Source organism: Pseudonaja textilis, chromosome 6 (genome assembly GCF_049901715.1).
Source record: "Pseudonaja textilis isolate UNSWEBS1 chromosome 6, rPseTex1.2, whole genome shotgun sequence".
Lineage (NCBI taxonomy): Eukaryota > Metazoa > Chordata > Lepidosauria > Squamata > Elapidae > Pseudonaja > Pseudonaja textilis.
In genome coordinates this window covers 42996558-43011461 of record NC_141995.1, presented here as the reverse complement: position 1 = coordinate 43011461, position 14904 = coordinate 42996558, and the positions used below count along the sequence as shown (strand labels likewise).

The following is a 14904-nucleotide window of genomic DNA, read 5'->3' as shown; positions in this document are numbered from 1 at the left end:
CGGCTGTATAAAGCCAAGCGGCTCAAAAGCTTTTACTGTCCTTTTTCTCAAGCTATAATAAAGAGCTGAATGTTCGCTATCGTGCCTCGCCTCTTATGTGACCCGATCCACCGATCTAACAATTAATGTACTTTAAATAAAGTGCTGCAGCAAAACGCATATCTGGTGCCAGTAGTGAAACACCTATTGCACTCTTTGGGTGAGGGGAAAGTCTTTGATAAACTGACCTTGCCCAAGCTTATCAGCGTGAATCTGCATGAAATTATAGCACCCAGGAGCACTCATTCTCACCATAAAAAGCATTTCCCAGGCAAATTTCCTCTCCCTTCTTCAGAGGCAATGAAACAGAGAAACAAAGAGAGGAGACAGATGTTTGCAAGGTAAGTCCTTGTGGGAGGGAGGGAAAAGTATGAGGTATCTTCATGGATCAGGGAGGGTTTGAGGGCCTGTTCTATCACTAGCCCTCGTCAGCCTTCCCCACCCTGGGATACCTCATGTGCACATTGGGGTTCCTGAGCTGTGAGCTCTTAGGAAATTGTCCCCTCCTTGGGTATTGCAAAACAGCTATTTCCAGTGGGGAAAACAGGACGAAGCAAGGAAAGAGCAGAAGGAAAAAGAAAGAAAGGAGAAGGAAAAAGAAGGGAAGGATGGAAGGTTATAATGAGAGTGACTGAGGGTCTGAGGTAAATCCTGCCTTAACATTTGGCCACCAGCAGCTCTGCTTCCTTTTGCCACTCCCTTGTCCCCTCCTCCTGACCTTTCCTGGTGGTCTCCCATCCTATCACTGAAGAAGCTAGGGAAGCCTAGGGAAGATTTGACCGTAAAAGTCATTTATAAATGGGTAAAGAAAAGATGTAGCAGGGAAAGAGAGAGTGCTAAATTCTTAATGATATTTTCCTTGAAACAATTCGGAATGCCATAAAAATATGTGTTCAAACTTGTCAAAAGCATTTAATAAAAATACAAGTTAAAAAATTAAATAGTTACTTTAATCACCGTAGTCCAGAAGTTAAACACAATAAAATATGTGGGTATGCACACACGTGCAAACCAAATATATTCAGATAAGTTGTAACTTGAGGAATACTGTAGGGTATTTGGTTATGGACTGTACAAAGTTTAATCCACGTATTTCTTTCGCCACGTTCTCACAAGGTCTTTTTAAGGTGAATAATATCTAATCCTTCCCATATTTCTCTTTTAACACTTATTCATCTGAGCATCAAGAGGAAAAGCTTGATCCTCTGGATCTCTAATACTAGATTCCAGATACAAGGGAGAACCCCCAAACAAGGGGCAAATTCGGTTCTTTCCCAGCTCTCCAGGCAACGGACGGTTGTCCATTCAGATGGACGAGCTCTGCCTGAGGAGGATTCAGGGCTCACTGGCAAAAGGCCCTTAAGAGCCCCCTAATCAATTAATAAGTCAGCCCCCTCCACCCCACCCAGGTGAAGGCAGACAGTCGGTGATTGATTCTCAAGACTCAGGCCCAGGCCAATCAAAGCCCTTGCCTTGTGACATCAGAGGCCCCTCCTAAGCTCATTGGCTGGAGTTTGCCATGGCAACATCTAGCATCCTTGGTGAGTCTGGACCACAGGGCTGGGAGGCTTTGTTCAAAATCCCTGGCAATGAGTGGATTGGATGGATGGCACGGTGGGCATCATGAGGATCTCCCTTGTTTGGCCTTGGCAGAAAGAAGAGACAGTTCCAATTAAGGAAGAACTAAGGGGGCAAGATTAGAAAAGTGGGGTTCAACCACAGAACACGGAGGAGCCTATAACTATGGTGTCAGCAGCCTCCACACCAGAGTAAATTTCTGCAGAGTTGGGGAAGTGGCTGGTTCAGGGTGGTGATGCAATATAGGAAAAAAAATTGGTATTGGTATGTTCCAGTTGGCGAGGCACTGAGACCCCACAAGGCTAGAAAGTCACCTGGCTCAATGATTTTGAGCAATTAACCTAAAAAGGGATTCTATCGGCACAATGTTGTGATTTCCCAAACACACGTGGCCTGATGCTTGATGTATTTATTTATTTTTCATTCTTATTCTTTAGATCATTATCTACCTTTATTCTTTCTCTAAATAGCTCAAGGCTGTGAACATACCGAAGGCTCCTTCGAACCCACAACAACAAGCGGGTGAGGTAGGCTACGGCTGAGAGAGAGGGATTGTCTCAAGGTGGCCCACCAAGCTTCCATGCCTTGGATGGGACTGGTAAGTCTTTGGAGGGGGTAGGCCCTTACCTCATTCAAATGGTCACTACTATTCACTCTTATCAGAACCAGCCTAGCACTGCAAAGAGGGCTGAATTGTTTGAAAGAGGCTGACTCCCATTCTCCTATTCCATGTATTTGGTGGAGTGACTTTACGTAGAGCAGCTCAGACATCAATTCCAAAGTCCTATTTGCTTGCTTGTGTGCTTGAACAATTAAACTGGGGAAGAGCAGGGGTGGCAGTTCATTTTAATTCTGTCTATCCTTGGCTCTTTTCCTGAACAAAATGAAAGGTCCCAAGTTCTTCAACTATGTATGTATGTTATAGATTCCTGTATAACTAGTCGGTGATTGTTTCTCAACACTCAGGCCCAGGCCAATCAAAGCCCTTGCCTTGTAACATCAGAGGCCCCTCCTAAGCTCATTGGCTGGAGTTTGCCATGGCAACATCTAGCACCCTTGGTGAGTCTGGACCACAGGGCTGGGAGGCTTTGCTCACAATCCCTGGAAATGAGTGGATTGGATGGATGGCACGGTGGGCATCATGAGGATCTCCCTTGTTTGGCCTTGGCAGAAAGAAGAGACAGTTCCCATTAAGGAAGAACTAAGGGGGCCAGATCAGAAAAGTGGGGATCAACCCCAGAACACGGACGTGCCTATAACTACAGTGTCAGCAGCCTCCAAACCTGGGACCGAACACCTGGCGCACCATGGCAAAGGTACATTTCTCCAGCGTTGTGGAATTGGCTAGTTCAGGATGGTGATGCGATCTACGAAAAATAATTTGGCTTCGGGATGTCCCAGTTGGAAAGGCACTGAGGACCCACAAAGCTAGAAAGTCACCTGACTCAATGATTGTGGGAAATTAACCTAAAAGGGGATTCTATCAGCGCAATGCGGTTATTTCCCAAACACACCTGGCCCGGTGCTTGACGTATTTATTTATTTTTCATTCTTATTCTTTAGATTGTTATCTACCTTTATTCTTTCTCTAAATAGCTCAAGGCCGTGAACATACTGAAGGCTCCTTCGAACCCACAACAACAAGCGGGTGAGGTAGGCTACGGCTGAGAGAGAGGGATTGTCTCAAGGTGGCCCACCAAGCTTTCATGCCTTGGATGGGACTTGTAAGACTTTGGAGGGGGTAGGCCCTTACCTCATTCAAATGGTCACTACTATTCACTCTTATCAGAACCAGCCTAGCAGTGCAAAGATGGCTGAATTGATCAATTGTTGATTCTGACTGCTTTGGAGTGTTTTGATGGGAGATATACCTTCAGAATCAAATGGGTAACAAATAGGAAGTCAGGATAGATTGAATGGAGATCCGTTTTCATGAATTACATCAATGTTTCTCAAACTGGGCCAGTTGAAGGCATCAGATGATTTAATGCCAGTTAGCAAAATGTCCACTGAACTGAGAGAGGAAGTGACCATGTCTCTCCATTTTTCAAACAGGTCAGCAAGAGTGAAGGAATGGTCCTATAGTGAACATCCTTGGCACCTCTCAGAGACCAGGGATGGTCCCCATCTCCAGATTAAGCAGATGAGAGATTCCTTTGACTTTCAGATCCAGGAATTCAAGAAAGACGAACAATGGATGAAAGAGCAGCACAGTTGTTTCAAGCAGAGAGTAGATCAACTTCACATGACAACAGAAAATCTGCAAAACTGTGCGTAGCAAAATAGAAAGATTGCACCATGCCACCAGAACAATCCATCAGTTAGGTCCAGAGAAGAAATCTTTGATGAAACAAACTGAAGAACTCCAGAAAGCCCTGTGCAATTTAATTTCCAAGTGGCCTTCCTCAAACATGGGAAGGCTGCCTTAGAACCTTTGACAAAGTCCTAAAAGAGGTCTGGAAACTTCTTAAGAACATAAGAACCATCTGTACAATCTACAGTGTGAACTCACTCAAGTAAACCAAAGTTCCTCTGTTGAGATAAGCCGACCAGCTGAAGGAGAAACTCATCCCTCTTCTGAATGTGGGGGAAAATAAGCATGTCAACAATCTGCAGCAGGAGGACCAGACTTGCGTGCACAATAGAAGAACCGAAGTAGACTGTGAAGGACAGCAGAGAAGGATTGAACCATTGTCAGAATGGCAATCCAAGAATTAGTGGAGCAGAACAGATGTTTGGAGAAAGGCAGTGAAGATCTCCACAGAGAGGTCTCCAGCCAAGTGGACTTCCTCAGAAATGACTTTGGAACCCATAAGCGACCGGCACATGGGACATTCTCTCTCCCCATCGCTTGATTGGAGGAATGGCGGCCTTTTGCCCTTTTGAAAAAGAAAAGTAATTCTTTCCCTCCCTTCCCTTGACTTGCCACCTAGTGTGCCAGGGGAGTCAGGTGACCCCACCCTTACCAGGGGAAGCCCTATCCTTACCCCCAACCTTATCAGTCACTGCTGCACTGTCAGCTGCACTGAAAAACCTCCCAGCCAAAGTGCACTAGGTCCTCAGAGCACTGAGGAACCTCAGGGTTCCAAGCCAAGAACGAGGGGGGAGGTGATGGCCGTGGCTGTGGTGAGGTTGCGAGATGCACCCACAGGCTCAACTCAAAGCCTCGGAGTGCCACCCAAGGACCAGAGGGCAATGGAGACAAGGGTGGATTTCATTTACCAAAATTATACCTAAAAGACACATAATGGAGTGAACTGTTCCTCATGAAGTGACCACTTTATTTGGTCATCTAGTCCAACCTCAAATGAAGGTGAATGATTGCAGAAACTGGACATGGCAAGTCTAGTGAAAGAAGGACCAGGGGAGACATGACAGCAGTGTTCCAATATTTGAGGGGCTGCCACACATGGGGGGGCATCAAACATTTTTTCAGGGCACCCGAAGGCCGGACAATGAATCATGGATGCAAACTGAACAAGGAAGGATTCTCGACCTAGAAATAAGGAGACATTTTCTGAAAATGCAAACAATCAGCCCGATTTTCTTGAGAGCAGGATTGTTTGGTCTCTCTCTCTCTCTCCCTCTCCCTCCCTCCCTCCCTCTCTCTCTCTCTTTTTCTCTCTCTCTTTTCTCTTTATTGGTTGATCATAGAAGCCCACTGGCAGAAAAGTAGCTTTCTATCAAGCTCTAGCATTTACAGAGACAAAGAACATATTTAAACAAAGACTATATTAATATATTTTGGGACTACCACAACAGCTCTAATAAACTTATTGTATTACTTCAAGGTCTCAGCGGGTCCTTGAGTCTTGATGTTTTGCCTTAAAATGAAGAAAGACGCCAGCTTCTTTGTAGGTCAATGATTGTTTATTCTATGATGAGCAAACAGCAAACACTCTCTTCCAGCAAGAATGCCTCAAAGCCAGGCAAGGTTAGCGCTGCGGCTGTAGGCAACTCATAACAAGGGTGAGATGTGGGCTGGCAGGGAACACAGCAACGACAATGGCTCAGACCCTGGCTTGCCTTCCCTGGCAGCTAGCCGCAGGAGGAAGGTAAAATCAGAGCTGTGAGACTATGAAAGTCATGGGGGGAGGAAACGTGGAGATTAAGGGCCGGGGCCTCTGAAAGAGGGGATACGGGGTGACACATGTGACTGTTGAGGGGAGAGTGGGCGGCATACAGGATTAGGCCAGGCCTTTGACAGATTAGGCTAGGCCTGCCTGGGCAGAAAATAGGTAGATAGGTAAAAATTCAATTGTTTTTTCTACCAGGTTCTATGATATAGCTTTGTGGGGGTCATGTGACTGAGTGGATGTGGGATGAGTGATGTCAAGTTGGACACATCCACTCAGTCACATGACCTCCACCATCTCCCGCCTTGCTTCATTCTTTGCCACTTGCTTGCTTACCTCCGTAATCTAGTAGGCTGAGCAACGCAGTGGTGTGATGGCCACAAAGCAAGGTGGTAGTGGGGGTGGAGTATGAAGCAAAGTAGCGGGATGCAGAGCTGCCAGCATACCTGTGTGCCCTGCCAGCCAGGCACTGAAGCACCACAACTGTGGCTGCAGAGAATGAGAGAGGAGAGGGAGCCTCTCCAAACTGTTTGTGTGTTTCTATGTATGAGAGCGCGAGCATGCAATCCCTGCTTTAGTTGGAGCATATAAGCTGCTGGTGGTGGCAATGGGTGAAGGGGGCAGGAGCCATTTTTCTCCTCCTCCTCTCCACTGAAGCCGTGGCAGCCACCTAATGATTGCCCCCTCCCCAGCACTGACCTGCTCCCTGCCTGGCCAGCTAGTGCAAAGCCTCATTGTTCTCCTCCTCCTCCTCCATACACAAGCGGCAACAGGCTCCCTGGTGCAGTGAACTTGGGTGGGCTGGATGCGGGTGTGAATCTGTTAAAGATCCCTCTGGCTTTGCTTCCATTCTTCACCCAAAATTTAACACTGGTGACAAGGGTGGAATCAGATGGAAACTGAGGCTGTAAGGAACTGATCATGGAACCACTCAAGAGCTGAGTCACTGGAGATGACCCAGCAAATTCATTCATTGACCATAGACATATCAGCCCAGACTGACTGGGGCTTGCAATAATCTATTGGAAATGGCTGCATGAATGCCTTTCACTCCATTCCTCCCAGCCTCTGAGACATGGGACTCATACATTGCTCATTTCAAATGCTTCCTTGAAGCCAATTACTTTACTGAAATCTCAGACAACAGAAAAAGGGCACTGTTCCTAAGCTTCTGTGGCCCAGACATCTTTGATATGGCTAGGGCTCTCCTTGCTCCTCTAGCCATTCAATCAGTACTGTTGGACATGCTGCAGAGCAAGCTATGGAATCACCATGTGCCGAAACCTTCCTGAATTGCTCACCGACATGCTTTCCATGATTGCAGTTGGGCAGAGGGTGAATCCATCAACAAATACATTGCAGCCCTTCAAAAGGCAGCGTTGTAGATGATGTTCTTTTGGGCAGAGAGGTTTGCGGTGTGAGGGACATCAAGCTCCAGTGGCATCTTATCATAAAAACAGACCTCACCCTGCAGATGCTGCTCAATGAGGCACAAGCAACCAAGACATAAAATCAATCAATGGCTGAGATCCAAAAATTGAACAGTCTACCAGTATCGCGGAAAACAGTTGCTGTACACTATGATGATGTGGACCACAGGGAATCAACCGATGAGAATGAGGATGTCTATTGGGTCCAATCCTCCAAAGGGAAGGGTATGGCCACTGAGAAGAAGCAAACAGCATGTGTGGTTTGTGGCGGCAATTACCCATGAACAGCATGTAAGTTTCAGAACACCATCTGCCAAGGTGTGAGAAGAAGGGACATTTAGCCAGAGTCTGTCACACCAGTCTACTGACAAGCCAAACCTGCCACAGAAGGTCACAAAAAAAATAACAGAATCATGGAGAGGACAGCTTCACCATTTCAAAAGGCACCTGCCAGGCAGAAACAGTCAACAGGCAAGCCAGTCTCTCCTACTAAGAAGATCCAACTAGACAAACTTACAACTCAAAAAATCTTGGAACCAGTCGACCATGCCAAATGGGAGACTCAAATCATGACTCCCGTAACGTTGAACGGCTCTGATGCATCTGCGCAGACTATTAATGTACTTTAAATAAAGTGCTGCAGCAAAACGCATATCTGGTGCCAGTAGTGAAACACCTATTTCACTCTTTGGGTGAGGGGAAAGTCTTTGATAAACTGACCTTGCCCAAGCTTATCAGCGTGAATCTGCATGATATTATAGCACCCAGGAGCACTCATTCTCACCATAAAAAGCATTTCCCAGGCAAATTTCCTCTCCCTTCTTCAGAGGCAATGAAACAGAGAAACAAAGAGAGGAGACAGATGTTTGCAAGGTAAGTCCTTGTGGGAGGGAGGGAAAAGTATGAGGTATCTTCATGGATCAGGGAGGGTTTGAGGGCCTGTTCTATCACTAGCCCTCGTCAGCCTTCCCCACCCTGGGATACCTCATGTGCACATTGGGGTTCCTGAGCTGTGAGCTCTTAGGAAATTGTCCCCTCCTTGGGTATTGCAAAACAGCTATTTCCAGTGGGGAAAACAGGACGAAGCAAGTGGGGAAAAATATTTTCCTGGGCTATATTTCCAGTCTAAATTAGACCCTGCCAGAGTCCCTACAGGAGAGCCCTTTTAAGGATGATATATTAATAGAAAAGCAACTAACTTACCTATTCCCTTAAAAAAATAAAAAAAAAAAAAAAAAAAAAAATGTGAAAAAATAGTTTTTATTTTTTTATTTTTAAAAATAGTTTTTATGGAGTTCCTGGCGAGTTTTGGAGAAAAGTGAAGAAAATTTTGAAGAAATTGGAAAAAAATAAAATACCCCCCGAACCAGGTATTATAAATTTTTCTCCTCCGCCCCCCCCCCCCCCCCCCCCACAAAAACAACAAAAAAAAAATAGCTACCCCAAAAAAATCCAACCCCCCAAAGCCCCCAAACCAAAGAAAAAAAAAAAAAATAAAAAAAAGAGCCGTAAATTTTTTTTTTTTAAAAAAAAAAAAAAAAAAAATAAAAAAAAAAAATAAATTAAGAAATTTTTTATTTATTAAATTATAAAATAAAAAAAAAAAAAAGAGGAAGAGAGTAAGGAAGGAAAAAGAAGGAAAGAGCAGAAGGAAAAAGAAAGAAAGGAGAAGGAAAAAGAAGGGAAGGATGGAAGGTTATAATGAGAGTGACTGAGGGTCTGAGGTAAATCCTGCCTTAGCATTTGGCCACCAGCAGATCTGCTGCCTTTTGCCACTCCCTTGTCCCCTCCTCCTGACCTTTCCTGGTGGTCTCCCATCCTATCACTGAAGAAGCTAGGGAAGCCTAGGGAAGATTTGACCGTAAAAGTCATTTATAAATGGGTAAAGAAAAGATGTAGCAGGGAAAGAGAGAGTGCTAAATTCTTAATGATATTTTCCTTGAAACAATTCGGAATGCCATAAAAATATGTGTTCAAACTTGTCAAAAGCATTTAATAAAAATACAAGTTAAATAGTTACTTTAATCACCATAGTCCAGAAGTTAATCACAATAAAATATGTCTCCCATCCTATCACTGAAGAAGCTTTGGTTACAAAGCCAGATCTCCTCATAAGGAGATGGAGTGGGCCTCCCTCTGACCCACACACTTTGCCCTCCTGTGCATACCATGAGAAACCTGACCAAGGAAAGCGAGCACAGCAGCTGTGGAAGTAGCCACACCCACCCCAGCCCCCCAAAGTCAATCATAATTCTGCTGTAGCCCTCAATGAAATTGAGTTTGACACCCCTGATCTATTGATACCCCAGAAGTGTACCTTTTCTGTTGCAGTGCCTGCCGTCAGGAATCTGGTTTCCACAAGATCTGAACAGCTACCATTGTGCTGGTGTTTCAAAGGACTTGAAGCCCTGGCTTTTCACCCAGACCTTTACCATGAGTGAGTGACACCTTCCCCACCTTTGGCTTCTGTTGGTTTGTTTCTCACTCCTTCCTGTTAATTTTTTTCATCCTTGCCATTTTATATATTATTGTATTTCTCTTGTATTTCATGTTTTTACTGATGAACTGCCCAGAATCTTTGTGAATTGGGTTGCATTTGATATGTTAATAATAAAAGTTATAACAACACCTGTATCACTCTTCTTCTCTGTGTGAGAAACACTCCAAAAAGATGTCCCCAGATGAGCATTGAACTCTCAAAGAACTATTACAGTATGGTAGGCAGATTGACTAAGAAGCAGCCTTTTTTTTAAATTGAGCAACCCCTTAATTTTTCCCACAGTCTTTCCTCTAAGATCAAATATAAAGCTGATTTGAAATCAACAAGGCTTCAAAAAGGGAACATCTGGGTTGGGAAGAACCAGTCATTGTTTTAGAGCTCATCATTCCCCTCTAAAATCAGCCTATTTCTCGTCAATGTTTTCCCCAGTTAATATAAATGTAAATGAAAATATAAATGGGCCAATGTGAATTTTATTTTCAGCCAGGCTAGGATTCCTCAAAAATGAAATACAGTACATATTGGAATATATGCTTAATATTATACATTGTCTTTGATGCTAGTTTCATATTTTTCTATTACATACAAATGAGTTCATTCCATGTGTTTTATACACTTTAGGCAAAAGGCTAACACTGTTTTTAAGAATCAGAGATGATTATGGAAACTGCATTATATATTGTTCTTTCAATCACTTTGGGAAGCAAAAGATAGGCAAGAAATTTAAAAAAAAAACATTGAAACCAACTCAGGAATAATTCTGCTTGTGCTAATGGGAATACAAGAAATCATTTGAGAATAAATCCATAGCAAAAGAATAAAAGAGGTAATAAAAACAACACAATTGCCTCAAAAGTAATTGGAGAATCTTACACTTCAGGCATAGTCAAAGCTATTAATCAACTGCCTCTTAGTTCAATTGTAGAAGTCTATTGAGGATGAAATGGAAAGAGATCCATTCATGGGATGAATTTTATTGATTGTGTTGATGTGTTCCTGAGACATCTTCAAACAGGCAATTATATTGATCAGAGAGGTAATTGCTGGTGCCAGAAAGGATGCTGTTCCTATCTTAAATAAAGTTAATTCTGGTCTGAATGCTAAGTCCCCATTTCAGTCATATTTGGTTTAACCACTATTCAATGCAGACTAATGAGTCATGTTGAAACAATAATTGTTTTGGAATAGTCGAAATAATAAAACAACTAGGAATGGAAGGATTTACAAAAGGCTTACATTAACTCTTCATATGAACAATTTCATGTGCAATTAGTTATGGCAAAAGAAAATTTCAAATGACAAATTGTGCCATTGATACCTTAAATAAAATATTATTATCAACACTATATTATATTATCTCTTTCTCTGTAGAAGGGGACTACACTTGTTAAGGGAGATTACTTTTATATTTTCCTGGGTGCTACTGATACTTGGCCTTTAAATTCAGCTATATTTTAGTGCAGAAGTCAGGAAACATGCATATTTGTATACCTCATTCAAACTATTATATGCAAATGACACAGTGGTGGGATTCAAAAAATTGTACTACCGGTTCTGTGGGCATGGCTTGGTGGGCATGGCAAGGGAAGGATACTGTAAAATCTCCAGTCAGAGGTGGTATTTGCCAGGTCTCTGAACTACTCAAAATTTCCGCTACTGGTTCTCCAGAACTGGTCAGAACCTGCTGAATACCACCTCTGAAATTACAGTATTAAAGGGACCACCAGAGAGTTTGTTCAAAATGTAAAATATAGGCTATTTAGCTGCAGCAGACTTCAGGAATATAAATTGCTATATTGATTAAGGATATAGATTCACCTACAGCACCTCAGTATATTTCAGCTCTATCTACTGAAGCCCAAAACTGAACCGCAGATCTCTTCTATGCCAGACATATTAATAATCTACAGTCCTTTGTGGATTTGTATTCAATTAAAATCCAGAATTCTACTATGTGGATTATGGTATAAGAGAATTTTTAACTTTAATTTAATATTTAATTTCAATAGAATTTCAAAGTTGGAGCTCACAATTTTTTTCAATGCAGAAGTCTGCTTCTAGTTAATCACTTTTGTTTTTTTAATTGTATAACTAGTTTAAGTTAAAAAAAATTCACTGCAGCTGTATTTAAGACTACAGCCTTCTTCATTGCAAATCAGCTATCGATCTACCTGATGTAAATATCCAGGAAAAAATGCTATTGGGAAGGTTGATATTTCCATGTTAGCCTCTCATTGTGAAAGAGATTTTTCATTAAGAACAGGGTTACTTACAATAAAAAAATATGGAAATTCTCCTTTTCCTGACTTTCCTGAGTTATCCCATCTGGTTTAGAAAAAAATTATAACTGCTAGACAGAATTATTAGCAGGGAAATACAGAAGACTCAAAGTCTTTGTATTTGGTGGGGTTTGGCAGACTAAGATTGGGTTGCCAAATATACATTGCACAAGCATATTTTATTATTCTAGGTTATCTTGTCATAGAAAAAAGAAGTTGGAATGCAAACCTAAATCATTAGCTCTTAGCCCTTAGCAGCTGTAGCAATGGGTAGTTTACCAGGATTGTATAGAAGGACCTGAATGCTTCATATTGAATAGGATGACCAGTAGCTTATTAGCTGTCACCCACAGCCCCATGCAACCCACAGCTACACTTTTGTAGTTCTTGAATTTTTCAAGCATATAGCGGCAAAATTCATTAAAAGTTTGTCAATGGTTAGTGATACTTTTGTTACTGTTGTTTTTGTTGTTTCTAACTGTAGAAGTAAAGCTTTTTACATAAAAGATGAAACCTTCCAAAATACAGTCTAAGAAGGATTGAAATTTCTTTTCCTGGCCAGTAGTATTGTTTATCACTGCCATGTCTCCTGCAGACCTACAGAATAATATTTAATAATGCATCCCCTATCCACAAAAAACTTGCCTGTCCCTATTTTATATTATCAAATTTCAGGGAGAATAAATACAACTTTCCACTTAGAAAACCCTAGTGAGATAGTTGGTCATTAGAAATTGATTGGTGTACCATTCTACTACATATATGGTGAGATTGAATCTCTCATGAAAGTTACATATTTTAGAGGCAACTGATGTTTATAGAATAGAATAGAATAGAATAGAATAGAATAGAATAGAATAGAATAGAATAGAATACTTCATTGGCCAAGCGTGATAGGACACACAAGGAATTTGTCTTGGTGTAAATACTCTCAGTATACATAAAAGAAAAGGTACATTCATTAAGAATCAAGAATCACAAAGTACAACACTTAATGATAGTCATAGGATACAATCAACAATCAAATCATACTAGGAAACATTCAATATAAATTGTAAGGATACAAGCAACAAAGTTACAGTCCTACAATCACAAGTGGGAGGGGATGGGTGATAAGGAGTGATGAGAAGATTAACAGTAATAGTAGTGCACACTTTGTAAATAGTTGAACAGTGTTGAGGGAATTATTTGTTTAGCAGAGTGATGGCTTTCGGGAAAAAACTGTTCTTGTGTCTAGTTGTTCTGGTATGCAGGGCTCTATAGCATCATTTTGAGGGAAGGAGTAGAAACAGTTTATGTCCAGGATGTGAGGGGTCTGTAAATATTTTCACAGCCCTCTTTTTGACTCGTGCAGTGTACAGGTCCTCAGTTGAAGACAGGTGGGTAGTAATTGTTTTTTCTGCAGTCCTAATTATCCTCTGAAGTCTGTGTCTGTCCTGTTGGGTTGCAGAACCAAACCAGACAGTTATAGAGGTGCAGATGATAGACTCAACAATTCTTCTGTAGAACTGTATTTGCAGCTCCTTGGGCAGTTTGAGGTTTCTGAGTTGGTGCAGAAAGAAAATTCTTTGTTGTGCTTTTTTGATGTTAGGTGTCCATTTTAGGTCATGTTATATTGTAAAGCCTAGAAATTTGAAGGTATCTACTGTTGACGCTATGTTGTCTAGTATTGTAAGAGGTGGTAGTATGGGAGGGTTTCTTCTAAAGTCTACCACCATTTCTATGGTTTTGAGTGTGTTCAGTTCCAGATTGTTCCGGTTACACCATGAGGCAAGTTGTATCATGGGGGAGAGAGCAAAAACATATTAGAAGAAGTACTGCCTACCTTTCAATTTTTTTTTTTATCTACATTATCTTATTGGGAGTGGAAATCTTTCTCCTCCATTTATAAATGGACAAAGGTAAAAGTAAGAAAAACTACTATTCCTCTAGTATCAAACACACCTTTGCTTACTTATTCCTAACACGGAAATTTTTCCAGGAACAGGATCCTACTTTTATTTTCATGCCACCTGAACTGGGTGACTGCCAATTACAGTACAAACAGTGAACTCTATTGCAACACAGAAGACTTGAAGGCTGGTACTAGATATTCAGAAGTACTGAATATCTTCTATAAAGGCTCATGCTACATTAAAACAAGTAGGGATATTTTCTGAGATAGGTATAGAGAAGGAAAGCTAAAATTGAAAGCATGAGTAATTTTTTTCTGTAGAACTATGAACCCTAGAAAAAGCAAGACAGGTCACAATTTTTTTCAAAAGAAGATAAAATGAATTCTGGGTAATGATTATGAACAAAGTATGAGAATGATGATAAATTAAATGGTATTCAAACTGCTAGAAAAAGATAAAGGAAGAAGAAAATTCCTTTCATAACCTGCTTATGGGTTACCAATAGCATTGGTATAGAATTGCTATAGAAAAAATTGCTATAGATTGATTGCTATAAAAAAAAATGAATGCTCAATTGAAAGTTTAATACGATAGAAATATTATGTATGAAAAGTCATCATGTTCATTAATTTATGATCATTTTAAATTAATTTTGCCTGGGCCCTATTCGCTTATTTGTGTTATTTTCTTTTCAGAAAAAATCTGCTTAATTAATGTGGCTTTTAGCCTGAAACCTATTTCTGCCTCTAAGTTTAAATAAATCTACAGTGAGTGGCTTTTGACTACCATATTTATATTGCAAAAACAGGGCAGTTTTGATGATATCAAAGAGTTGTCTTTATAGCCATGTCTTGTCATCTGGATTTTTCATTCCAAGTCTGTTAGCCCTATGATTTCTAGAGAAATATATCTGTAGGTCTAGGTGTGTCTGTAGTTTTATCTACCAGGATATGTCTATATTTAATTAAGATCTAATGGGATATTTTGATAGTTCAGATTTAGGACTATTAAGGTCATTTCACTGTAAGTTTAAAGCAACTTTCTCTAGTCTGCTGCCTTCCAATACTTCTGAGACAGATTAATTTAAGAATTTTAAGAGTTGTTATA

The 14904-nt window shown here is 41.2% G+C and overlaps 1 long non-coding RNA gene across 1 annotated transcript; it reads left to right on the top strand.

Annotated features, from left to right (window-relative positions):
- Window positions 1-1793: 1793 nt before the first annotated feature.
- Window positions 1794-2927, top strand: LOC148125461 (uncharacterized). Its single transcript, XR_015744216.1, has 3 exons — window positions 1794-2215; window positions 2584-2676; window positions 2789-2927. It is a non-coding gene; the product is annotated as an uncharacterized LOC148125461 (long non-coding RNA).
- The last annotated feature ends 11977 nt before the right edge of the window (window positions 2928-14904 follow it).